Genomic DNA, 25,779 nt, shown 5'->3' on the forward strand with positions numbered 1-25,779 from the left:
TTTCTGCTGTGCTTCAGGCTCTTTGACGACACTCCTGTTCGATTTAATACAATTTCACTTACATTTATGGACTGAGTCATTGTGGGTTTGTTATCACTGTCTGATTTGCTTCAAAGCTCTTGTCCCTCTCCGCTTTCCGTCATACCCACTCTCAGCACGGTGGTTTGGGTAAGTAGGCTTCTTCACACAAACCCCGCCTCCCTCACTTCCTGCCCCATCTCTTCCTTGATTTACCCATCTGTGTTAATGGAGTGGTTGGAGTGGGACCGTTTCTTCTTACAGGGTGTGCTTGTTGGTATTGTTTTCCTTTCCCTGGTCGCTTGTGTTTTGTTTTTTTTTGTTTGTTTGTTTTTTGTTTTTTTTGTTTTTGTTTTTTGTTTTTTGGCTCTTCTATCCTAGGTATGTGGCTTAATGCCAAGGGGTAACCGTAGCTCCTAAGGAGAAACTCAATCATGTGGGCACTTTCTAACTCAGTTATACTTTTTTACCTGGTGGTCTCAGGCTGGCCTCATAACTCAGGTGCTTCTTTCCTCACCTGCAGAGAAAGCTGACAAGCTTCAAGACAATCCAGCCGTCCCTCTGGGGCTTGCCGCTGTGGACATACACCAGCCACCTATGCCTAGCAGCACTGGGGAGACCGTAGCTTTCCTCTAACGAGTATTACACCTGCTCTAATGTCTGCATTATTTGACACTGGAGCAGATGTCAATCGACATTTTACTCCTGTAGAAGCACCAGGGAAAAAAGGTGGTCTTCTATTAGGAATTAATCACTTTAATCAAAGCACAGGAATGTAGTTAAGTATTCATGCCACCGTATTTCAGTACTGCCCCTTTCTCTGGCTCCCCGCACCTCAGCAATGATTGTTTTTATTCAAACTGAACATCCCAGAACTCTCCATTCCTTGAAGAATTCTGCTTGTGCCAGATTTCTGTAAGGTAGACAAGGATCAGTTCTAAATGAATAAGGTCTATAAAATTGGTCTCAGACTTTTTTTATTGCCTCTTTTAAGCCAAATTACTCCAGGAAGAGCTAGCTAAACTTAGAGTTGCAAAGACTTATTAAGATATGGAAAATATTGCTAAATTTGTGTGTCAGAGGCATCACTGGTGGTGTAGGATTTATGAATGACATAAGTGTCTTTAATCATTTTTATGTTCTTTTCTTCTTCTGAGTAAAATCTTCAGAGATGATAGAAGGGGAGAAATACACTGAAGTCTAGATAAACTTGATTCCATGGAGAGAACTTATTTTCATAAACTAGAAACAAATGGGACTTTCTGTATGGAGTTTTCACTTCTTTCTTTATTATTTATCATGGCAGAAGGACAAAGAAACACAAGCTGGGTAAACTGAGGGAAGAATCACCAATCCAGCTGTGAATAAAGGTGTCATACAGAGGAACTGAACAGCCCAGAGCACATGCAAGCAGTTTACTGAGCAAGTCTACAGATACTGATACTCAAGTGCACTAGGAAGCATTTTGGCATCAAAAGCCAGGACTAGTAGGTGGAATAGGAAAGAATCAAGGTAGGCCTTAATCCAGAGGCAAGATGGAGGATGGCCAGTTCAAGATCCCTAATTTGGTAGGAAGCCAACCAGCATGACTTGCTCCTGGGAAAGGGGGTTAAGCAGCGAAAATATCTCTGTTTTATATAGGGACCTAAGGTGAAAAGGATCATAGCCAGTGGTTCTCAACCTGTGGATCATGACTCCTTTGGGAGTCACATATCAGATATCTTATATATCAGTCAGATATTTACATTAAGAATTCGTAACAGTAGCAAAATTACAGTTATGAACTAGCAACGAAATAATTTTATGGTTGGGAGTCGCCACAACCTGAGGAATTGTACTGCAGTGATATATTGTATCCCCCCAATATATTGTGTAACCTAATAAAACTTATGTGAGGATTAGAGGAAAAAGCCAGCCACTATATTAAACATAGAAGTCAGGCAATGGTAGCACATGCTTTTAATCCTAGCATTTGGGAGGCAGAAATCCATTGGGATCTTTTTGAGTTCAAGGCCACAACTGGGGAGCAGAGCCAGGAATGGTGACACACACCTTTAATCCCAGCACTAACCATAGAGGTCTAGAGGTCTGTACAGACAGACAAGAAGTGATATAGCTGGGAGGAGAGAGGAAGTGAGATGTAGAACAGAAAGACATATAGGCATGGATATACAGGAAGTAGGTCTCTTTGGCTGAGGATTTCCAAGTGGTAAGAACATGGCTGGCTTCTTTCTGCTTTTTTGATCTCTCAGTTTTTACCCCAGTATCTGGCTCTGGATTTTTTATTGATAAGACCATTTAGTAATTTGTCTTACACTGTACTAAAGGGTGGCAGCTTTGGGAAGGTTGAGAATCACTGTCTGATTCATAACTAAGGTTACCATGGAAGGTGCATGAAAGAGTTGGGAATGATCTGGGATGAGACACATGGTCTCATTTCTGTCCAACTGGCATCTTAACTCTAAAGGTAAGGTCTGAGTCTGAGTTGTGCTGTGGGGAAGTCTTGACCAAAGTGCCAGAGCAACAACAACATGCAAACAAGGCTCGTATAAGGAGATTAAATTGCTTTTTCTCCTCTTTACTTTCAGTTTCACAGAATATAATTTCAAAGTGAAAGAGTTCACCAATGCCTGTAATTGACCAGGAGGAAAGACTTCATCTGACTGTAGACGATTAGCTTGTTTTCATTTCCTTAGGAGTAAACAATGTAGGAACCCTTGGGTGACTTCCAGAAAGTGCTAGCGGACAACGAGAGAGGCAACACTTGGAGATGACCAGTTTGACCGAAGGTCCACCATAATAATTCAGTTAGAGAAACAGCTTCCTAGATTCTTATCTGCTTGTTAATGGGTTGGGGTGGCAATACACTGACAGTGCACAATGTGTACCTGCTCAAGAAGAACGTCTTTAGTGAGCACGTTGGCTTCTTTCCAGTTGCTTTTCACCTTCAGTTGGTTAAATCATCATCTCTTTGGATGTTAGCACATTTCTCTTGGCCAAGCGGTGTCATTGTTTCTGTGCATCAGCAGCTCCACCGCCATCGTGAAACTTTCCGCCCCTTTCTCTGTTGTTAAAGGGCTGCTTAGATACTGTCCACTTAGTACGTCATTTCTGTATTAGTTTTGTTCGTAGAAATAAAATGATCAGGAAACTCAGGAGTTAAAGCTGCTATCATATGTCCAAGTTTTTTATTTTTTTGTTAATGTTATTAAGAAGAATATAGTTTTGGTTTGAGTGTGAGATTAGAACAACTTTTATGATTTTTCTGGTTGAAGAGGTAAAAGACTTTTGGATTTAGAACTAATAAATTATTGAAGAAGTTAGCACTTACCAAAGTGAGCACTGCTGGCTAAAAAGTTCAAAGTGCTGAAAGGTGCAATGAAGACTGCTGGGAGAGAAAATTCATTAGCATTCTCATCCAGTGATGGCTCACGCTTGCTTCAACACTATCCTGTTATGTCCACTGGTTTCATAGTGGCAGGACTATATTTGGTGTAACCAATTGCTTTGTGATTGGATTGGAAGTACCCTACCCTCAGATGAGAGGGAATATACATCTGGTACCATAAACGTAGTCAAAAACCTCTGTCTAGGGAGGCCATGGGCCCAAGGGGGAACATATCACCATTATGTCACTAAATGGACATGCTGTTTATTTCTTTCTACATATTTATGTTTATATCCATAGACTAGTGCTTCCATCAACCTAGTAAGCATTGAGAGTTTGAAGATTCCTTCCAGTTCCAGTTCGCCCTCTGTGTGTTGTGTTTACCTTTGAAGATGGGAGCTCTCAGCTTCTGTGTCTGTTGCCATTCCTACCTCTTGCTGCCACGATGGAGTCTTATCCCTCTGGAACTATAAACCCAAATAAACTCTTCCTTCTATAAAATGCCTTGGTCATGGCGTTTTAGCACAGCAACAAAAAATTAACTAACTCATCATGTTTTATATTAGGATCCTTCAAATGATCCCAACTTGATTTCGCTACCATTGAAGTCAGTTTGGGAATGAAGTTATGAGGAGAATTTGACAAATACTTGCCTTTCAGTGATGTCCCTGCAAGCAGGGTGGTAGAGTTAGATGATTTTTTTTTTGAAATTGGCAAATGTACCCCATGGATTCCATGGTCTGTTAGTCATTCAAAGCCCTTAGATTCAACAACATCCCCAGTCCAGTGGTTTATATTCTGCCTGATTTTATTTAGAAAAATGATTTTTCCCAATGGGGTCAATGATGGATTCAAAAATATGTTCTTGGTTGTAGTTAGCATCTCATGTTGGACTACCTGATCTGTTTCTGGAATATTTACTAAAGAATGCATGCCATGTGAAATAGTAATTACTTCATTATCTCACTATTTGTTTTAAATAATCTAGTTATCATTAGGTCAATAAACCAAATCTTTTGACTTAAACATTGTAACTTTAGTTTCAACATTGAATCAAAGTAATTTGATACAGAATCTCCCTAGAACAGAAGTATTTTCTAGAATACTCCCTAATGAAAATAATGTAACCACCATAGTCTGTTGAATGCATACCATATGTCACGATTAAAGTAATTGTTTTGCAAATAATTATTTGATTCTTTTGATACTCCTATGAGTTAGTTACTATTAACACCACATTTTTTTGTTGTTTTGTTTTTGTACATAGCTTTCTTCTTCTTTTTTCCCTTTAATTGAAAATTCATGTATTATATTCCGATCATTGTTCCCCCTCTTCCATCTTTTCCCAGATCCTCTGTACCTCCCCACCCATCTAACTCCAGGCCTCTCTCTTAAGAAAACAAACAGACAAAAATGCAAGCAAACCAGAATTAAAAACAAACATACAAACAAACAAACATAAAAAACACAACACAACACACACACACACACATACACACACACACACAAAGCAAAATCCATAAAAACACAAAATTGAAAACCATAATATACAAGCCAAATACCAGTAAGATGAAAAATACCCAAACAAAGCAATATGAGACAAAAAAATTCTACAAAAACACCATTGAGTTCCTTTTGTGTTGGCCATTTACTGCCAGGCAAGGTGCTTATCCTTAAGTGTGGTTTATCTATCCAACGAGACTCCATTGGAGAAAACTGATTTTTTCCTTTGCAAGCAGTCTTCAGCTGGACATAGCTTTTTGGTTAGGGGTGTGAGATCATAATTCCACATTTTACAGAAGAAACTGAGTCTTCACATAAGTGGCCTGAGATGCTAAGTGGCAAAACCAGAAACCCAATCTTTTCTAATTTTAGGAACCTAAACTCTTACTACCACCCTTTTTACTCTTGTTATTACTTTAAAAAGCCTTTTCTTCTGAATATTTCATTACTAGAGCATATGTATTATTTTTCTGTTGCTACTTTAGCAAATAACTACCAATTAGTGTCTTAACTAACACCCATTTATCATTCATGGGAGTCTGATTTGGTCTTGCCGGGCTAACTAACCTCTTGGGGTCAGCACATCTTATTTCCCTTCTGGAAGTTCTAGGAGAGAATTCGTTACCTTCATCTGGCTAACTTCTAGAGGCCAGTCACACCGAGGCACGTGGCTCCTCCACCTCCAAAGCCACTGTGTCATGTCCCTCTGGCCAACCTTCTGGAACTTTCTTCCTCTGACCACGGCTTGCAGAGGTTTAAGGACGTTTACAGTTGGGCTGTGGATAAATGAATAATACAAAAATCTCCCTAGTTCAAGGTTCTTAGTCACATCTATAACATCCATTTTGACATCTAGGGAAATATAATATTGGTAGCTTCTGGGGCTGATTTAGAGTCTAGATCTCTGTGAGACGTTTTGGTACTCGCTGTATTCTAGGGATCTATTTTTGTAAATAAAATTTCAACAAGCATTAAATTGTACTGCAGCCAAAGCAAAGGGGCAAACAAGGACCTGTGAACCTTCATTAACTGCAAGGCCCTCGGCAGGATTATTATTGACAATTTCCCCTTTAGCACTGGACAGTGGACCTGTGTACGTGGTTCACTTCTCCCTGAACTGTATGTTTCCATTGGTGTTACCATCATCGCTTTCAAAACCACTCTGAAGGATAATTTATATCCATTAATAACCACTCATTTATGTATATACTCCAGTGGAGTTTTATCGAACCTGGTTTATTTCCATATTTAAACATCTAATTAAAATATGGTATACACATAGAAGGGAATATTACATAAGAGTGGGGCTTGAGGAATTTTCACAGACTGAACTCATTGGCATAATGATCCTTCAGGTATTTTCCTTCATTCTCAAAAGGTCCCTCATGGCCTGTTGTGGTCATTTCCCAATCTCCGCCATCGGCCCCTGAAACCATGCACTGATTCTTAACAGTGTACTTCTGCCTATTGAAAAATTTCAAGTATAATTCAACTTTAGTTAGCTGTCATGCTCAGCTACTATCACGAGCATCATGTTTTTGAGATGTATTCATTCTGTGTGTGCCAGTGTGGATAGGTCATAATTTGGTTGTTTGACTAGTAAAAAGAACATGTGGAATCATTCTTTCCAACATAGCACTATGAACATTCTCATGTAACTTGTTAGTACACAGTTTTCTGTTTCTTTTCAGTAAATAAGTATATAGTGATGGAATTGTTCAGTCATACAGCAAGCGTATGTTGGACTTGAGAGAAATCGCTGTTTTCCTAAAGTGTTTGCACTATCCCTAATGTGTCTGAATTCACGTCAGCTGTCATCACCATCCTTGGCAGCATTCAGTATATCAGTCCTTGTTTGGAGCTTTTTCAACAGCATCTAACTGTGGTGGTATTGTGTTCCCCAAAATAATGTGCACGCTAATAAACTTATCTGGGGTCAGAGAAGAGAACAGCCACAATATTAAACATAGAGGATAGGCAGTGGTAGCACACGCCTTTAATCCTAGCATTCCAGAGGCGGAAATCCCTGTGGATCTCTGTGAGTTCAAGACCACATTGGAAACAGCCAGACATGGTGACACACACCTTTAATCCCAGGGAGTGATGGCAGAAAGCAGAAAGGTATATAAGGCGTGAGGACCAGAAACTAGAAGCTTTTAGCTGGTTAAGCATTCAGGCTTTCGAGAAGCAGTTCATCTGAGATTCATTCTGGATGAGGACTCAGAGGCTTCCAGTCTGAGGAAACAGGATCAGCTGAGGAACTGGCAAGGTGAGGTGGCTGTGGCTTGTTCTGCTTCTCTGATCTTTCAGCATTCACCTCAATAACTGGCCTCAGGTTTGATTTTATTAATAAGACTCTCTAAGATTCCTGCTACACCTAACTGTAACTTTAATTTTTCATTTTTCTAGTGAGTAATTATAAGTTATTATTTCATGCATTTATGTATCTCTGATGAATCTTTAATATTGTACCCATTTTCATTTGCATTCTTTTTTCAGCTGAAAGAATTCTCCCGATAATCTGGATTCAAGTCAACTGACAGGTAGGTTTGTTGCAAATACCGTTCCCTATTGTGTGACATTCTTTTCACACTTGAACTATGTATTTGAAGAGCAGATTTTAAAGTTTTGCTGTTCAGTTTGTCCACTTTATTTTATCATCTGTGTTATATCTTAGTTAAGCATTTTTTGCCTAAACCAAGGCCATTAGGATTTCTTCCGATGTATTATAAAAAAATCCAGACTGTTAAATCATATTTACAGGTGTATAACACATTTCAAGCTTTCTTTAAAAAGAAATATTTTAGAAGTTGTATGCAGGTATGTGTCTGTGTATATGTGTGTGTGTGCATGCATGCATGTGTGTGTATATGTGTATGTGTGCATATGTGTGTGAATGTGTGTGCATATGTGTGTATGTGTATGTATATGTATGTGTGCATATGTGTGTATATGTGTGTATGCACATGTGTGTATGTGTGTGTGCACATGTGTGTATGTATGCATATGTGTGTATATGTGTGTGCATATGTGTGTGCATGTGTGTATGTGTATGTATATGTATGTGTGCATATGTGTGTATATGTGTATGCACATGTGTGTATGTGTGTGCACATGTGTGTATGTATGCATATGTATGTGTGCATATGTGTGTGTATGTGTGTGCATATGTGTGCGCATGTGTGTATGTGTGTATGCATATGTGTGTATGTATGCATATGTATGTGTGCATATGTGTGTATGTGTGTGTGCATATGTGTGTATGTGTGTGCATATGTGTGTATGTATGTGTGTACTTGTGTGTATGTGTATATGTGGACTGCAGTTGGCTGCCAAACCTGAGTCAGATTCTCTGCAAGATCAATATGCACTATTAACTGCTGAGCCATTTCTACAGTCATATTTGAGTTATTTTTATGTCCTGAGACAGGAGCCTTCCTTGCTTCTTTTCCCCACCCATCCTTCTGTATCCAAATATGCACACTTTCCCCTCTTTCTTATTGTTATGCAATTATTTTAAAGAATTCTTTGAAAGAATCATCTTTTATATTTTGTATTGTCTTGATGATTTTGCTAAACATTGACTAGTTATATCTGTGATCCCTTATCTCAGTGTGGATTCTTACTGGGTCCTTTTTTGAATGGCCAGCATGGATATAGTTCAGCTGAAATGTGTTTTCTTCCCCCTTGCCTTGGCCTTGCCTGTATCGGGGAGGAGGAAGGACATTGTTCCATTTTCCTTCTGCTTCGCTTTCGGCACAATTATTTTTACTTATTTATTTTAGCCTCCTTAAGAGTTAATTTGTTTTGAGAACTTGGTCAAAGATTTACAAAATTCGTCTTGAAGTATAGCCTGCCTTCAAATTATACTTTGTGCAGGATTTGAGAACCTAAATACACTACGTACCCTATGACATTAGTGTTGTTGGATTCTGGGTGGCTTTGTGTTTCTCTCTGTTTGTGGCTTGTTCTGGGATGCCATTGGGTTACTAAGAGTCATTTTTACTCTTTCAAGACATGTTTCGACATTTGCCAGAGTGTTTCTAAAATGCTTTTTAGTTTAGGATTAATTAGTCTCCATCAGAAGATATTATTTTTTTTTGCATCATTTCATTTTCTCTCTATACTTCTTTGGAGATACTTTTCTTCAGATTTACAAATCTCAGTATCAGTTATTTTGAATCTGCTAAGTTTGAACAATGCATTCTTTGTTTTAGATAAACAGACTTTGTCTTTCTAAAACCTCCAGTCATTACTTTAGAAATATATTTTGTACTACTATGGCAATTCTGTTATTGATCATTTTGTCCATCTCTTCTCCATTTTTTTTTTACATTTATTTATCATAATAATTCTGGAGCACTATGCATTAACTGTATCACTTCAAATACTTCTGTTTCTGGTTTTCTATATTATTTTGTCAACCAATTGCTAGATTATTTTTTTTTTCTGAGACAGGGTTTCTCTGTGTAGCTTTGTGCCTTTCCTGGAACCCACTCTGTAGCTCAGGCTGGCCTGGAACTCACAGAGATCTGCCTGCCTCTGCCTTCTGAGTGCTGGGATTAAAGGTGTGAACCCCCATCGTCTGGCTATTATTTTTTTATTCTTACTGATTCTCAGTATGTTTTATATTTTTTGTTTGTTATTTTGAGACAATGTCTCAGTATTATAGGCTGGTCTTGAACTTCCTATGTAGTGAGGCTGGCCTTGAACTCCTGATGCTCTTGCCTCTACTTCAAAAGTACTAGCATTACAAGCATGTACCTTCATACCTGTTTTTAATTAACTACTATTGTATGTATGTTTTAGGTGGTCTGCTTATGCCATCTTCTGAAGAAGGCTAAATTTTGTTCTGGCAGGTAGTAACATTTTTTTTTTTTTTTTTTTTTTAGATTACCATTGATTTGCTAAGGTAGTTTAAATTTTTGTTAGGGAAAGCCACTTTATTTCAGGGTATATCCCTTATATCAAGACAGTTTATTGTAAGTGCATGCCAGTGTGTGTGTGTGTGTGTGTGTGTGTGTGTGTGTGTGTATGTGTACGAGCTGACCTTAAACTGCTGACCATGTTGTTTTGCCTCTGGGTTCTGAGTGCTAGGATTACATGCCCTAGCTTGATAAAGATATTTGTTTCTCATTATTAGATGAAGCATTTCTGGAGTTCCAAACACCACAGATTCTATATGAACTGTATGGCTCTATAGATTTCTGTTCTGTTCTACAGTGTGTCAGTAACTGTTATTTTTTGCCCTAAAGCTTGTTCCTTCATACATTCATACATGAGTCTTGGAAGTCAATTAACATTCTCAAGGGGGAAATTTCATGCAGACTTATAGGGCTCTCTTATAGCTTTTCCTATCTGAGATCCAACTATTCTAATTTGAATTATCTTTGGCCACCCTATATTCTGATCTCTTTTTCTGCTGTCCAGTGAGATTCATTGTCTTTACTTAGACTTTGCTTCTCTGAGCTGTGGTCTGGAAAATGCTCCCAGGGAGAAATCTTGGGTTTATGTGATGTTTATCTTGTTTCCCTGTTTCTTTCTGAGGACCACAGCCCTGCGTTGGCTGCTACCCAATGCCGGCAAACAGTTGTTATGTATGTTTTGTCTAGATTTTATATTTGTTTATAGTGAGATGTTAAGTCCAATGATCGCCACTCTGTGGTGGATGAAGCTGGAACATGCCCACACTACTTCCTTGAATTTTCTGTACCATCGCTGACTTTCAGAACACCTTTGTTTTTATCATTTCCATAATCAGGACCTCATGAGCTTTTCCTTTTTCTTTTTCTTTCTCAGAATGCCCTTTAACTAGCGGCAACTGTTAAGGGTTCAGTTCCCCAGGCTATACTATTTGGATGTAGGCAATCTAAAGCAGACCACCCAATGAAGAACTTCTATTGCCTTTGAACAGCACTTGTGTTCTGCTAAACTTCTGATCAATGCCAGCTTCGATTTCTTCTGTTTTCCACCATTATTCCTTGCTAATCAAGTTGTTTCTACCTGTTTTGATTTAGTCACTGACTTCTGAGTCCTGATTGATTTCCTAGCTGCTGTACCCTTTTTTTTCATTAAACGCTATGATGATTTGAATGAGAAATGTCCCACATAAGCTCACGTATTTGAACATGTGGTCCTCTGTTGGAGCTGCTGTTTGGAAAGATTATAGAACATTTAAGAGGCAGAGTCTTGATGGAGAAAGTATGTCACTGGGGGTGGTCCTTGAAGGTTTCTCTCTCTCTCTCTCTCTCTCTCTCTCTCTCTCTCTCTCTCTCTCTCTCTCTCTCTCCTCTCCCTCTCCCTCTCCCTCTCCCTCTCCCTCTTTCTCTCCTCCTTGCCCCATCTGCTTCTTGCAAATGGATGAAAAAATGTTACCAGCCAGTTTTCTGTTCCTGCCACCATGCCATCCCTTTCCTACATGATGGACTCTATCCCTAATCACAAACCAAAATACTATTTCCTGTGCTCATGGTATTTCACCATAGCAATGAGAAAGTAGATAATATTGACTCTTGCCCAGCCTTGTCTAGTTTTAGACTGCTGTTTCTACTGTCGTATGTGTTCTCACCATTACTCTGACTTGAATAAGTGAATAAGGCTTAGGTAGGAATTCATGTTCCAAATTATGACCTTGCTTAGACTATCCAATGCTAATATTCAGGAGGGTCTGTGAGGGTGTAAATACTAGGAAAATAAAAATGATTTACTTTTTCATGTAAACAATAAAATAGGCAAAGGAAGGATAAAGTCATTTATAATGTCACAGGAGAAACAAAACAAATAGGAGGTGTGCTAAGTCAGTTACAACTATCTATCTAAAGAACAGATAGATTCTTACCAAGATGAAGTCATAGGGCTGAGTCCATTAAATTTTCCCATGGCGTTAAATTACCATTATTACATAAAATACAGCAATCTGGGGCTAGAGACCAATTTTGGTTGGTGGAATGCTTTTCTGTCATGTACAAATCTCTGGGTTTCCCAGAACATAGTAAAATTGGGTATTTGAGTGCACATCTGCAATACTAGCACCGAAGATGATGTGGAGGTAAGAGGATCAGAAATTCAAAGTTATCTTCCCCTACATAGATAGTCTGAGTCCAGTGGCCTCAACAGAAACAATATGGAATTGTAGGAAAACTTCGCAATGTAAAGGATGACCAAAGTCTGGTGACATAGTTGCTGTTCAGTAATGGCAGGCCAAGAGTATTAAGCTTGAAAGATTTATCTGATACAAAACAATGACCAACCTAACATTTTACCATTCTAGGTATTTCTCTACCCATGATAGAGTCTATTGGTGAAGATCAATTTGGTTGCATATTTTCATTGTGGCTATTTTGTCATATTGAAAACTGGAAAATTCATACTGGAATAACTTTTGTTGTTTTATTGGATAATTCAGTAGGGTTGAAGAGATAAATAATTCTTTGAGAAAAAGCAGACTTTTTTTTTCTTTTCCGAGACAGGGTTTTTCTGTGAAACTTTGCGCCTGCCTGGAACTCGCTCTCTATCCCAGGCTGGCCTTGAACTCACAGAGATCCGCCTACCTCTGCCTCTGTTTCTGAACCTGGTTACATTTTGCCACATCAAGAGTTCAGACATGACCATATTCAGCCCATAACAGAGGTCTAGCACATCATTCACAATAGTATGGACATGTTGTATTAATAAATGGGACCTCCTGAAACTGAGAAGCTTCTGTAAGGCAAAGGACATGGTAATTAAGACAAAATGAAAGCCTACAGAATGGGAAAAGATCTTCACCAACCCCACATCTGACAGAGAGCTGATCTCCAAAATAAATATAGAACTCAAGAAACTAGACATCAAAGTACCAAACAATCCAATTAAAAAATGGGCTAGAGAGCTAAACAGAGAATTCTCAGCAGAAGAATCTCAAATGGCAAAAGACATTTAAGGAATTGCTCAATATCCTTAGTCATCAGGGAAATGCAAATCAAAATGACTCTGAGATACTATCTTACACCTGTCAGAATGGCTAAAATCAAAAACACTGATGACAGCTAATGTTGGAGAGGATGTGGAGCAAGAGGAACACTCCTCCACTATTGGTGGGAGTGCAAACTTGTACAGCCACTTTGGAAGTCAGTATGGTGGTTATTCAGAAAATTGAGAGTCAATCTCCCTCAAGACCCAATGATGCCACTCTTGGGCATATACCCAAGGAATGCTCAATTATGCCACAAAGACACTTGTTCAACTATGTTTGTAGCAGCATTGGTCATAATAGCCAGACCTTAGAAACAACCTAGATGCCCCTCAACCAAAGAATGGATTAAGAAAATGTGGTACATATATACAACAGAGTACTACTCAGCAGTAAAAAACATTATGAAATTTGCAGGTAAATGGATGGAACTAGAAAATATCATCCTGAGTGAGGTAACCCAGACTCAGAAGGACAAACATGGTATGTACTCACTCATAAGTGGATACTAGAAGTAAAGCAAAGAATAACCAGACTACAACCCACAGCTCTGGAGAAGCTAGGTAACAAGGAGGACCCTAAGAGGGACGCATGGAATGCTCTGGGAAGGGGAAATAGATGAGATCTCCATGAGTAAACTGAGGATGGGGGGGGCAATGGAAGGTAAGGAATGGGGGATGGGAGCACGGGGGAACGGAATGGTCAAGCTGGAACAGGGGAGGAGTGGGAGAGCAATGAGGGAGATATCTTGATAGAGGGAGACATCATGGAGATAGGGAGAAACCTGGTACAAGGGAAGTTCCCAGGATTACCCCAGCTTAGACTACTAGCAGTGGTTGAAGGTACCTGTGCTGGTCTACCCTTGTGATCAGATTGGTTAATGCCCTAACTGTCATCATAGAGCCTTCATCTAGTACCTGATGGAAACAGATGCAGAGAGCCACAGCCAAGCATCAAGCCAAGCTCTGGATGTCCAGTCGAAGAGAGAGAGGGAAGAGGGATTCTATGAGCAAGAGGCATCAGACCATGATGCAGAAAGTTACAGAGACAACTGAACCAAGCTAGTGGGAACTCATGAACTTTAGACCAACAACTGTAGAGCCTGCATGGGACTGAACTGGGCCCTCTGCATGGGTGAGACAGTTGTGTAGCTTGGTCTGTTTGAGGGGCCCCTGACAGTGGGAATAGGATCTATCCCTGGTGCATGAGCTGGCTTTTTGGAGCCCATTGCCTATGGTGGGACACCTTGCACAGCCTTGATGCAGGGGGAGGGGCTTGGACCTGCCTCAACTGAATGTACCAGGCTCTGCTGACTCCCCATGGGAGGCCATACCTTTTTGGAGGAGGGAATGGGGGGGGTGTGAGCTAGGGGGAAGGTTAAATGGGGGGGGGAGCAGGAAGATGGATGAGGAGGGGATCTATGGTTGGTATGTGGAATGAATAAACAAATTTCTTAATAAAAAACCCCCCAGTATGGACATGTTGCTAAGTTGCTTTTATTTGGGGATGAGGAAACCCATTTGTAAGTGGAAATAACTTGATGACGCTCTGTTTTAGAGATCTGTGTCCCCTTCCAAAAGCTGTATGTACCAAGCAGAAGTGACAATTGTTTTCTTCTCTGTTCTCTGTTCCTTATAAATGCACAAAGTCTTGTTTAGTAACTAAATGAGTTATTTTTTCCTGATATAAGGGAATTTTTTTTTAAATGTGAACTACCCTAGAATGATTTCAGTATCAGATTATTCTACAGTCTGATGAAAATGATCCTACTTCGAAAGGTCTTTTGACCTTTATATTTAGCTAATTTAATAATATTTAGCTAATTTCAATGCTTTAATTTTAACATTTTTATTTTACTATTTTATTTTCATGTATGGGATGATTTGTTTGAATGTATGTCTGTGCACCATGTGCATGGCTGAGGCCAAAGGGAGGACACCAGATTATCTGGAATGGGAATTATAGATCATGGTGAGCACCACGTGGGTGCTATGTCTTGAACCTCGAACTGGAAGACCAGCCAGCACTCTTAACCACTGAGCTAATTATCTGGTCCTAATATTTATGTTTTAAAGAGAGAAACTTTATTCAGTGAGGTCCAAAATTCAACAGGAATTTATTTTATACAGATTTCAACGGAGAACGAAAAAAAAAAAAACAACTAATGAGCTAGGATATAACTCAGTAGTAGAGATTGTGTGAGAGAGGAGCAGAGAGGAAGAGAGACACTTAGAAATGTACACATGCATGCACAGAAGTGCACACACTTTCAGGTTGCACTGAAGCTACTTGGACATATAGACCCACTCAAAACTTTAGGCTACTCTAACTAGAACATTCCTTTCAGAAGGCCATTCAGAAATGTGTCCATCCACATCTGCTTTATCTGCTTTTTTTGGAGGGGGACTGTCTATAATTGCAGATTGAGGGAGAGGAGTATTTGTAAGAGATTTCTAATCAGGCTCCAGATCATTATAGTCCCCATGGATGAAGCAGAAACAATGGCCAGAGGAACCTATCAGTGCCTAAGAGAGATTTGACCACCACAACTGAGGCCTCAGTTGTGTGTGTGTGTGTATGTGTGTGTGTGTAGGCCTGATTCCTCATTGTGATACATAGCAGCTGTTGTCCTTGTTTGTACACATGTATATACAATAGTCTCTGTATATAAGGCTTGGAATGTGCTTGTACATTGAGTTTTCAAATTATTATTAGTCTCACATGTATCTCCTAGAGAAATGAGGCTTTGTATTTGCTTGTTTTTTTGTTTTTATTTTTTTAATTTTATTTTATAATTTAATTTAATTTTACATATCAGCCACGGATTCCCTTGTTCTCCCCCCTCCCGGACTCCCCCCCCCCCCCCCCCCCCGCCTTCCCCCTAGCCCCCCCCCCATTTCCATCTCCTCCAGGGCAAAGACTCCCCTGGGGATTGAGTTCAACCTGGTAGATTCAGTCCAGGCAGGTCCAGTCCCCTCCTCCCAGGCTGAGCCAAGCGTCCCTGTATAAGCCCCAGGTTCCAAACAGCCAGCACATGCACTGAGGACAGGTCCCGTTCCCACTGCCTGGATACCTCCCAAACAGATCAAGCTAATCAACTGTCTCACTTATCCAGAGAGTCTGATCCAGTTGGGGGCTCCTCAGCTATTGGTTCATAGAGAAAGACAAACATGGTATGTACTCACTCATAGGAGGATACTAGATGTAAAACAAAGATGATTAGACTGCTTTTTTTTTTTAATTTTTATAATATATCTGACCTTTAAAAGTCACTGGTAAAAGAAACCCATTAGAAGGAAAATGATAAAAATGTGTGATGGAATGAGGTTGGTCCCCATGTTAGAGTGCTGTCATGCACTAGGTTGTGTTGTATCTTCCCAGCATGCCTGGGCTGTGGCTGTTCCCTTCACTCCGTGGCTCATGGGAAAGCCTGATGAGAATAGAGTGATCTGTGATGATAATGGTTGTTTTTCCCTTTCCCTTTACAGTAGCTGGGCTGTAGCCTGCAGGAGGTGTGTCTGTAAAATCTAGGCACCGTGGAAAACACAGCAAGATCAACACAGCCACTCAGACATTCTGCATGAAAGCAACATTCACTGATTTTATGCATATGTGGAAGAACCTGTAAAGAGAAACTTTTCTTCTTTTGAGACTAGTGTCTAGATACAAGGCTGTGAGTAGACACCTCTTTATGGAGCGATACAGTTTTGGAATTTGGCTTCATGTTTTCCAGCAGGTTGGTTGGAAAGTCTACATTCCCATTATTCTATATTTTCCATCAGCTGTGTATATTTCACGTCATTGTCGTTTTAGAGGTCGGAGTGGACAGGAGAATGTAAAAGTTGCCTCTTGTTAAACGCAAACACACTGGTAAGAGGTTTATCATGAAATCTGCCACATTTCCCAAAAAAAAAAAAAAAAAAAAAAAAAAAAAAGTGACAGTTCAGAAGGAGGTGAAGAGAGTAATTCTGACCAGGACATCCTATTCTGTTGGTTTGGCGGCTCTAATTAAAACCTCCTGTGAAGCAAGCGCCTTGCGTGATAGGCCCAGACACTAACCAAGACAACGGCAGTATGTTGACCCACTAAACAAAAAGCCCAGCAGTCCATAACTACGAGCAGATACAGTTACTCCACTGCTGTTCCAAACTGCGACCTCCACCCCCACCACCAAGGGGTTGCTATAGCACTGGCTTCTTTGGGGCACATGTAAGTCCCTCTACGGAAAATTACAAAATCCCAGGAACCCCCACCTGTGAATGATTGTAGTGCTTAACCCTGGGGTTAGTTTCCTCTCATGCTCACTCCATGAAAAGCTGCCTTCCTCCCCCATCTTTAGCAGTTAGTTTGTATAAGACAAGCTCGAAACCATAAGCCCGAAAGACCACAGTTTCCCCCAAAGGCAGTATTGCCAGGGACACACTGTGAAGGCAGCAGGGTTAGCAGGGTTAGACTCATAACTCAGAGAAACTGAAAGTGGCCTCCAAATATGATGCTATCGGCCACGATAACCTTGGGGCTCTTTGAACGAGTTTTGTATGTGACATATGCAACCAAATATATGACAGAAGTCGTTATTATACTCTGTTTCTGGAATAGGTATTATATTCATATTCATATTTTGAAAGCCCAGACATTGGCTTTGTCTAAGCACGAGGCAGGTTAAGTGAGCTGTTCATAGGACAGTGTGGCACTCTACCGGTCATGTGCTTGGCAAGTTTGTTCAAGGGAAGTCAGATTCAATGTTTTTTTCATTATCCTTAATTTTTTAAATCATAGTTTTATACACCAGTGTTTAATCTGTCTTTTGGTGGTATAGTATTTACAGCAGAAAGGTTGTATGTTGAACGGATGGCTTTTCAGGCGATTCAAACACCTGGTTAGCATAAATCTCCTAACAACAATTTTATTCTACTAACTCCTTCATTTCCAAGATTAAAAGAAATTTGCTTTGCAAAAAAGCTGGTGAGTGACTAGCCATAAAAATATAAAATATTACATAGCCATGAAAATTGATAAATGTATTCAACATTAGCATATGGAATGGTCTAGAATAAAATTAAGTTGTTTCTGGACTTCAGGTTGTTAATCGCATTGTCAAATAGTATATTTAGGTTATAACTTCATTTCCCCGGTTCTGAATTCCATATTTAAGTCTACTAATGATTTCCATATTGGAAGTAATTTCTTGGATGGAAGAAAATAGCTTATCCCATTATAAAAGATCCATAAAAAATAAAAATGGAAACACAAGGAAGAGATATACCTAGGGAAACAATTACTTACATTTTTATTCTGTATAAGATAAATCAAATGTATATGAAGTTAGACTGGAGTATGAATTTCTGTAATCTATTGTAATAGGCTACAATGCTTTACAAGATGTTAGTTAAATATTGTTAATTGATTTAGCCTTGTAATGATGAATATGTACTCTGTTGTAGATATATTCACTATTGAGGGTAAATATTGAAATGAAAGTTGATAGCATTCTGGCAAAGAACTTTAATAGTAAAGGAGTAGGAATTTAGGAGTAATTTGAAGCAATTTCATTGTTAGTTATTTATAAATAATACACACACATAATATATACAGACTGTGTTATGGTATGAACTATAGTCCTACATACCCATTAATTAATTAGCTGACCTCAAAATTTCTCACCTCCCTCTTTTTTTTTAGACAGATTCTTATATAAGCTCAATATAGTCTCACTATGTAGATGTAATAACGCTGAACTTCTAATTCACTACCTCTTGAGTGCTAGGGTTACTGGCCTGTATCACACCAGGTGCTGGCAATCAAACCCAGAGCTTCTTCAATCATGCGAGGCAAGCACTCTATACGCTGAGCTATGCCCCAACCCAAATTTCAGAACCTTTTACTTTCTGTATGTGTTTTTCAAAGAGTTGTTAATTAATTTTAAAATGGAATATCAAGAGCTTAATTCCCAGTATCATCATGAGGGTGGCAAATATTAGAAGGAATACTGAATGCTTTTTGTTGGAATTAACATCCTTGGTCGAAGGGTCTAGCTTGCACTTAAATAGATGTTTATAGTTCATAAAATCAGGGGCACCCTCAGATTCTAAGTCAATAGAGCATTTGGAGTACTCTCTGTATAAAGCATTCTTTTTTAATATTAGTTTTTCTTTTTATGATTAAGTTAGAAGCTCCATGATATTAAAGCATAGAAAATTAGAAACAATTCATATCAAGTGTCATTCTGATATGCATCTCAGCTAGAGATACAGTCTAGACTCAAATTTAACCCCTACAAAATGAATATATCAGTTATTTTCATATGAGATAAATATGTCAGTTATTTTCAGAAAAAAGTATGTTCCGATGGGCTCGTATTCTATTTATGTGGGCCAGTTAATAAAAAAAGTGATGATGTACATGCATAGCTTCCCTTGATTTTTACTGTGCACTATGCTGTTAGGAACACCACTTTAGGGATTCCATAGTTGTGTTTGAGATGTATGGTAAGTCTACAGAGAGTGGCAAAAACAAAGACGTTTGTGAAAATATCATAAATTTAGAGAAAATATGTATTTTAATAAGGTAGAAATGCTACCTTACCACAAAGGCAGAATCCATTCATTTGCCGTGGGGTATTTTCTCTTCCATTTACTCTATGGAACAGTGTTGGGATTGAGGGTTGGTCTTTGTTACTGGACAATAGAATGTTTGACAATAGCAAGAAAATCCTCATTGAGCTTACTCATCACTCCCTGACACCTTGTCACCAAATTTTCATTAAGCTATTGAATATACAGAGTAGACTTCAGAAGGAGGCAAGCTGAAATTAAGCTGGTCATCTTGTCTGCCCAACTACTAAGAACTCACTCTTCAAGGGTCTCTGTTTAGATGTACATCTGCTACAGAACATTTTTTTGTGTGTTTATTTCAAACACTCTACCCATAAAGTTGTTTTGTGACAAAATGTACCTACACATCTACTCATCACAGATAGGGATCTCACAATAAATCAAAGTATGGATATCACAAAAGTCCAACTTGGTGAACCAATGAGTTTTTATTGGGATTACTTGCAGTAATATGAGTGAAGGATTACTTACCGGAGCAGAAATGATTCAAAGACAGCATATCACCAAAGCCTATCCCAGCATATGTGAGAACTCACAAAAGCTGGGAGCCTAGAACAGACTGCACAGACTGAAGGCAGCTAGACATGTTGGAGAGTGTCCTTTTCAAGTGACTGGTCTAAAACTTCCAGGCATCCTGGCTGATTTCTGCAGGTCTGGTCTCAGAATCTTCTTTGCAGCTCAGCTTGTCTGAGAGTGACTCTCAGCAGCATGACTTCTTTACTCTGGGATGGAGAGGGTCTAGTGAATCTAGTCAGTTTTAGAGAATTCCTGAAGATACTTTGAATTCTTCACCTTCCTACTTAAGGAGCTTTCATGCAGGATGGAATGTTTCAATCTTGGAGGAAACTATTACACAACAAAGTACACTGAAAAAAAAAATCTCATCAATAGTCCTCTAATATTGTTCTTTCATGTGATTGGCTCATCAATTAAACATTTAGCATGTTGGTCATGGTGCAAGTTTAGCACTTAAGAGGCTAAGGCAGGAGGATCATGAGATAGAGGCCAGAGTTGGCTATATAGCAAGATTGCATCTCATAAACAAACAAGAAATCAAACAAAGAAGCAAGCAAAAAACAATGAAAGAGCACTAGCCAAACAAACCTTTATTTATGAACCTGAAGTCCATGCATACCTAGTTTTTTGAAGATGGTACTTTTAAGTTCTTCAATTTTCAAAGCCAGTTATATGTAGCATTGTATTTCCATATCAAGACACTTTCAAGTACCATCAAAGAAGTGGAGATATTAGACTTTGAGTACCTGATGATGAGTTATAGAGATAATCTCATGAAGCATTGAGAATAAGCTGAATCATGTGGTGCATCTCATAAGTGGGTACATACAACATATAAATGAGCTGTCTCTAGACCTTCCTGTGTTTGATGGTGGAATGTTGCTTTACTGTTTGATTTGATAGTCAGAATGTTCAGAATATACTGTGTGTCACAGACTGGTAGTTTTCTTCCAAAATCTATTCTACATTAATATGAATAGCATTTATTAGTCACATGACATTTTTAGCTATAGAATACATTTTCAACCATTTTTTTTTTTTTGCAGCTAATGTGGTCTTTATGTGTGTGTGTTAATGCAGTGTGAATGGAAGTCCTGGTGTATACTACTTTCTCACAAATAAACCTTTTGTCCCAGACTCATTTTTCTGGTTGCTTCTTTCTTTATGCTGGCCTGTGCATATAGAAGTAAACCAGTTTTGGTCATGCTATGGTCATGAGCACTGTATTTTTTTTTTCTTTTCGAGACAGGGTTTCTTTGTGTAGCTTTGCGCCTTTCCTGGGACTCACTTGGTAGCCCAGGCTGGCCTCGAACTCACAGAGATCCGCCTGGCTCTGCCTCCCGAGTGCTGGGATTAAAGGCGTGCACCACCACCACCCGGCCGTGCACTGTATTTTGGAGGGTGTTAGAGAAACAAGTTAGTAAGAACTTTCTAGAACAGAGATACCTCTTGAGCACAACACGCTTTTAAATACCGTTAGATAAGGCTTGATAATTGTGAGAGAAAATAAGCCACTAGCTTTGTATTTCACTGTTACCATGATTGCTTGATATCTATTATATAGAAGATAGTTCACTTTATTTTTATTAACTTTATCACCTGACCACTTCGTACCTCATAATTTCACATCTATATTCACTAGAGTCCAATAGTTAGTCAGGAGATGTTTGGAAAAACATACCTATTTGATAAATAGCATTGTCTAAAGACAGAATATGTCTAAATGACAGAATAGTCATTGCTTCATAGGGACTTAGGTTTTGCCATGGGCAGCTTTCAACATCATATTATTATTGACGCTGGAGCATTATTCTGTGGGAGTTCAGGATCATTACTGTAAGTTAGAGAAAGTAGTAAGCAGAAAATAGGTGCATATGAAAAAATTAGGGGACTTACAGAGTCAGGGAGAGGTAGGGCAATCAGGCTTGGAAAATAGGGAAGTGAGGCAACAAATATTAACTGATGTTATAATTTGAGGGGGGTGATGGTTATATCACTATTTTTTTTCTCTTGCTGGACTCTATCTTCCACAGACATTTAACAATATCTCTGCCACTGAGGTCTCTACTACAAGTCATAAAAAAAAAATTGTCCACAGTGGGTACGCATATCATTTTGGCTTTATTGCCTTAGTTTACCCAAACTAACTTCAGGGTATTAATATCTTTATGTCTTTGCCTGGAAGCTTTGTCTGAAGCCTAAACTTTGTCTTGTGGTATTGAAAGGCTCCAGAATGTTAGGACACACCCAGCATATTTTGTATAGTCACCCATTGGTTTGTCTTTCTCTTCCATCATTTTTTATTGCTCCTTTAAAGTTTATTTGACTCAAGACTCGATCAACATGGTGTGAATGGTTTGCAACTGTACAGTGCTCCTGCCAAAAGGGATGGCATCTTCTATGCCCTGGTGTTTCTTCGTGGAAATCTGAAGAGATGCTCTGTTTTCAATTCACCTCTTCCTCTTTGGAAAAACAGAAAAGGCTGTTCTGTCTAACTCCTTAAACTAACACTAGATTAAGATGGGCGACTAGATGGCATTCCAGGGAGCAGATTTCACTAAACCTTGTTATTTGGACTCTGCCCCAAGAAAATTGCTTGTGGGAGGTCCTTCACTGTGTGGGAGCTTCTAGCACCTCAAAAATCACTTCCAGAACTTTATTCAGGCACCAGATTTCACCTGGTATTTATCTCCGTTGTTCCCTTCAGGAAAAGCAAGTCATTAAGGAGAGGATGGGAGTGGGAAGACTATACAGGGAAACATATGTGGGATGCATGTGTTTGGCACGCGTCTTAATCGAGAGGAGCCACGGACTCAGCCTTTTATGTGTATGATAGCTTTGTGTCTAGTGTGCTCATATATTCACCCATCCATCCATTTATCTACGTATTCATTCACTGTACATTTGTGTGTGTGTGTGTGTGTGTGTGTATGTATGTATGTGTATGTTCACGTTGATGTACACACGTATATGTGTGCATGTGTAGTCAGATGTTGACCCTGGATGCCTCCTTCAATTTCTCTCTTCCTTCTTGTTTTAGATAGGTTCTCTCATTGAGTTTAGAGCTCATTGCTACTACCAGGTTTGCTGTCCTATTAGGTCCAGGAAGCTGCCTGTTTCTGCCTTTTTAGAACTAAGAACTACAGCAACATTTCATCATGGCTGGCATTTTTATGAGGGCCAGGGATCCTTATCCTTCACAGTAAGCATGTATTTTTTCAGATGCACGTATTTTCTGCTTAGCCAACTGCACCATGTCTCTAGTCCCTTCATTTACGTTGTCTTTTGTTGTGGAATAACTACTATGGATTAGCCATTTTCTATATGGCCTCAAGAGTGGAAAACATACCACCAGGCTATATTTACATTGCACAATTTTGGCAAAACATTTCTATTAGTTTGATAGGAACTTATCCATTAATAAATACTGCATAATCAGTTTTTCTTTCTCACAGGCCTTCCAAAATGATGAACTCAGGGTCAGTGCCAGAGTTAATGCATGAATACTGTTGGGGAATAAGGCTGAGGAGATACATAAAACCTATTCTTCGCCGGGCGGTGGTGGCGCACGCCTTTAATCCCAGCACTTGGGAGGCAGAGCCAGGAGGATCTCTGTGAGTTCGAGGCCAGCCTGGGCTACCAAGTGAGTTCCAGGAAAGGCGCAAAGCTACATAGAGAAACCCTGTCTCGAAAAACCAAAAAAAAAAAAAACAAAAAACAAAAAAACCTATTCTTCTTGGTTGAGAGTAGTGGAAGGCTTCCATTTATGTTCTGATGATGCCTATGCTCGCTTTCGTGAATAGCAAATCTCTTAATCTATCTGCATTTATTTATCACTTTGAAATAGTCAACTCCACTTTGACCTTTTAGAACTTACAGAAAATAGACCACATGAAATACTTACTCTTGTGATATTGGTACTACTTCATGGTTCAGGAGATTTGGACAAGGAAGGTTTGTTTATGAAATCAGTGAAGTGATAATGGAGGCAAAGGCAAGAATCTCGCCATGGACTTAGGATTACTTTTGTTCTGTTGGATGCTAAATGTTCTGTTGGGTGCTAAGAGAGTGAACAAGCAGACAAGAGGTGCTTTATGGATCTGGGTTTCTGTGTAGAAAATAAAAAACCCAAACACAACTTATTTTGGTGTTGAGAAAGGTAAAATATTTTATTTCAAAATAAATCCATTTGGAAACAAGGCTCCTTCTGGAGCAAAATATTTGACCCTGTGGTACTACATTCTTCGATTTGGCATATCATTCTGCTGCTATGTTTGGTTTCTTAGATACATAATAACACAAGATAAAAATAATCCCTTTCAATATGATTTTAATGAATAAAAGGGCACCTGCTTTGCATGTGTCAGATGGTGAGAAGAGATGGCCACACATTCTTGACTATCACTGCAGCCTCCAGTTACATCACAGTTAATAAATAAGAGCAATATGCATCATTGCGCCCTCCTAATGCATCTTTGACTCATTGATGTCACACATTCAAGTTTTACTGGCCACTTAAGTAGTTACATATTTTAAAGTGGAACTGTGGTGAAGAGTTGTGAAAGCGTTTTGAACTTGGATAAACTAAGGCTTGATTATTCCTCTGAGTTTTTATTCTTCAGGCCAGACAGTTGAATATTTTGATAAACTTTGAAAACAGCTGTGACTTCTTTGGGCCAAGTACAAACATGGTTTTCCCAAATGTAATTTTATGATCACTATTTTAGATTTTGTAATTGTCCTGTGCTTTTCCACTTGTGCATTTTATTGACCTTTTTTATGAATTGCAAAAATTTAAAAAGATTAATCTATAGTTGAAAAGTACGTGAGCAACATTAACCCAATTATTGTAAGAAAAACAAACCTTTGGTGATTATTTTCTTTGACAGTATAGTTTCTTAAGTACATTCTAAATATTTTTCTTATACCCACAGATAAGTGCAGCTCTCATCTCTCATTAAAAATCTCTTTACAGCATATGGAGACCATTACACTGGACACCACTGGACAAAACGTGGGGATCCCAGTCCCAATGGATACAACTATAGTGGAGCTTCTGCATCCATGGCTCAGGGAACATTGTGGAAGAGGGAGCAAAAAGATCCTAAGAACCAGAGAGACAGGAAGTCTGCATTGACTATCACTACACTCTCCAGTTATATCACAGTAAATAAATAAGAGCAATGTGCATCATTGGGTTCTCCTGTTGCATTTTAAAGCAGACTCATTGATGTCACACATTCAAGTTTTACTGGCCACTTAAGTAGTCACATTTTTAAAAGTGGAACAGTAGTGAGGAGTTGTGGCTGCCTAAATAAGACCTGAACAATGACAGTATTGCTAGACATGTTAACATGGAAGGAAGAAAATCTTACAGGATCCCACTCTTAGACAAAAACTACAGGCAGCTAATGACTGTGGAGAGAGGGAGAATTAGCCTCTCCCAGGGACAAAGCCCCTGAGTAGTTGTTCAATACAGAATGGTTAGCCCTTGAATCCACATACACATGAAGAACAAAAGTGGACCCAGCAGGTTGTATTTATATAGTTTTGCATCTCTCTCTCCATATCCATAGATATGTGTATATGTATTAATAAACAACTATATATAATAGTAATAAAGAAATGGAGGACATCAGTTTGAGAGTGGGATGCAGCAGTGGCTGGAGGGAGGAAAGGGAAGGGGGTAAATAAGGCAATTATATTTTTAAAGTATTAAAAATAAATACACTGAAAAATATGAATCTTAATTTTTCCCTTACAAGTTGTTTTGAATTATTTAATGGGAT

The 25,779-nt window shown here is 39.0% G+C and overlaps 2 long non-coding RNA genes across 6 annotated transcripts in view; both read left to right on the forward strand.

Moving 5' to 3' along the window:
• LOC131921743 (uncharacterized) overlaps positions 1–1,524 on the forward strand; it is a 32,971-nt gene extending 31,447 nt beyond the window's left edge. For all 4 annotated transcript variants that reach the window (XR_009382080.1, XR_009382078.1, XR_009382079.1 and 1 more), the window contains exon 5: positions 1,325–1,524. This is a non-coding gene — a long non-coding RNA (uncharacterized LOC131921743). The remainder of the gene's footprint in view (positions 1–1,324) is intronic.
• Positions 1,525–7,407: 5,883 nt separating this feature from the next.
• Positions 7,408–25,183, forward strand: LOC131921600 (uncharacterized). 2 transcript variants are annotated; one of them, XR_009382031.1, is made up of 5 exons: positions 7,408–7,452; positions 13,278–13,423; positions 13,762–13,994; positions 16,349–16,596; positions 24,966–25,183. It is a non-coding gene; the product is annotated as an uncharacterized LOC131921600 (long non-coding RNA). The 2 variants fall into 2 exon arrangements; XR_009382032.1 differs by lacking the exon at positions 13,278–13,423.
• The last annotated feature ends 596 nt before the right edge of the window (positions 25,184–25,779 follow it).

Source organism: Peromyscus eremicus, chromosome 11 (genome assembly GCF_949786415.1).
Source record: "Peromyscus eremicus chromosome 11, PerEre_H2_v1, whole genome shotgun sequence".
Classification (NCBI taxonomy): domain Eukaryota; kingdom Metazoa; phylum Chordata; class Mammalia; order Rodentia; family Cricetidae; genus Peromyscus; species Peromyscus eremicus.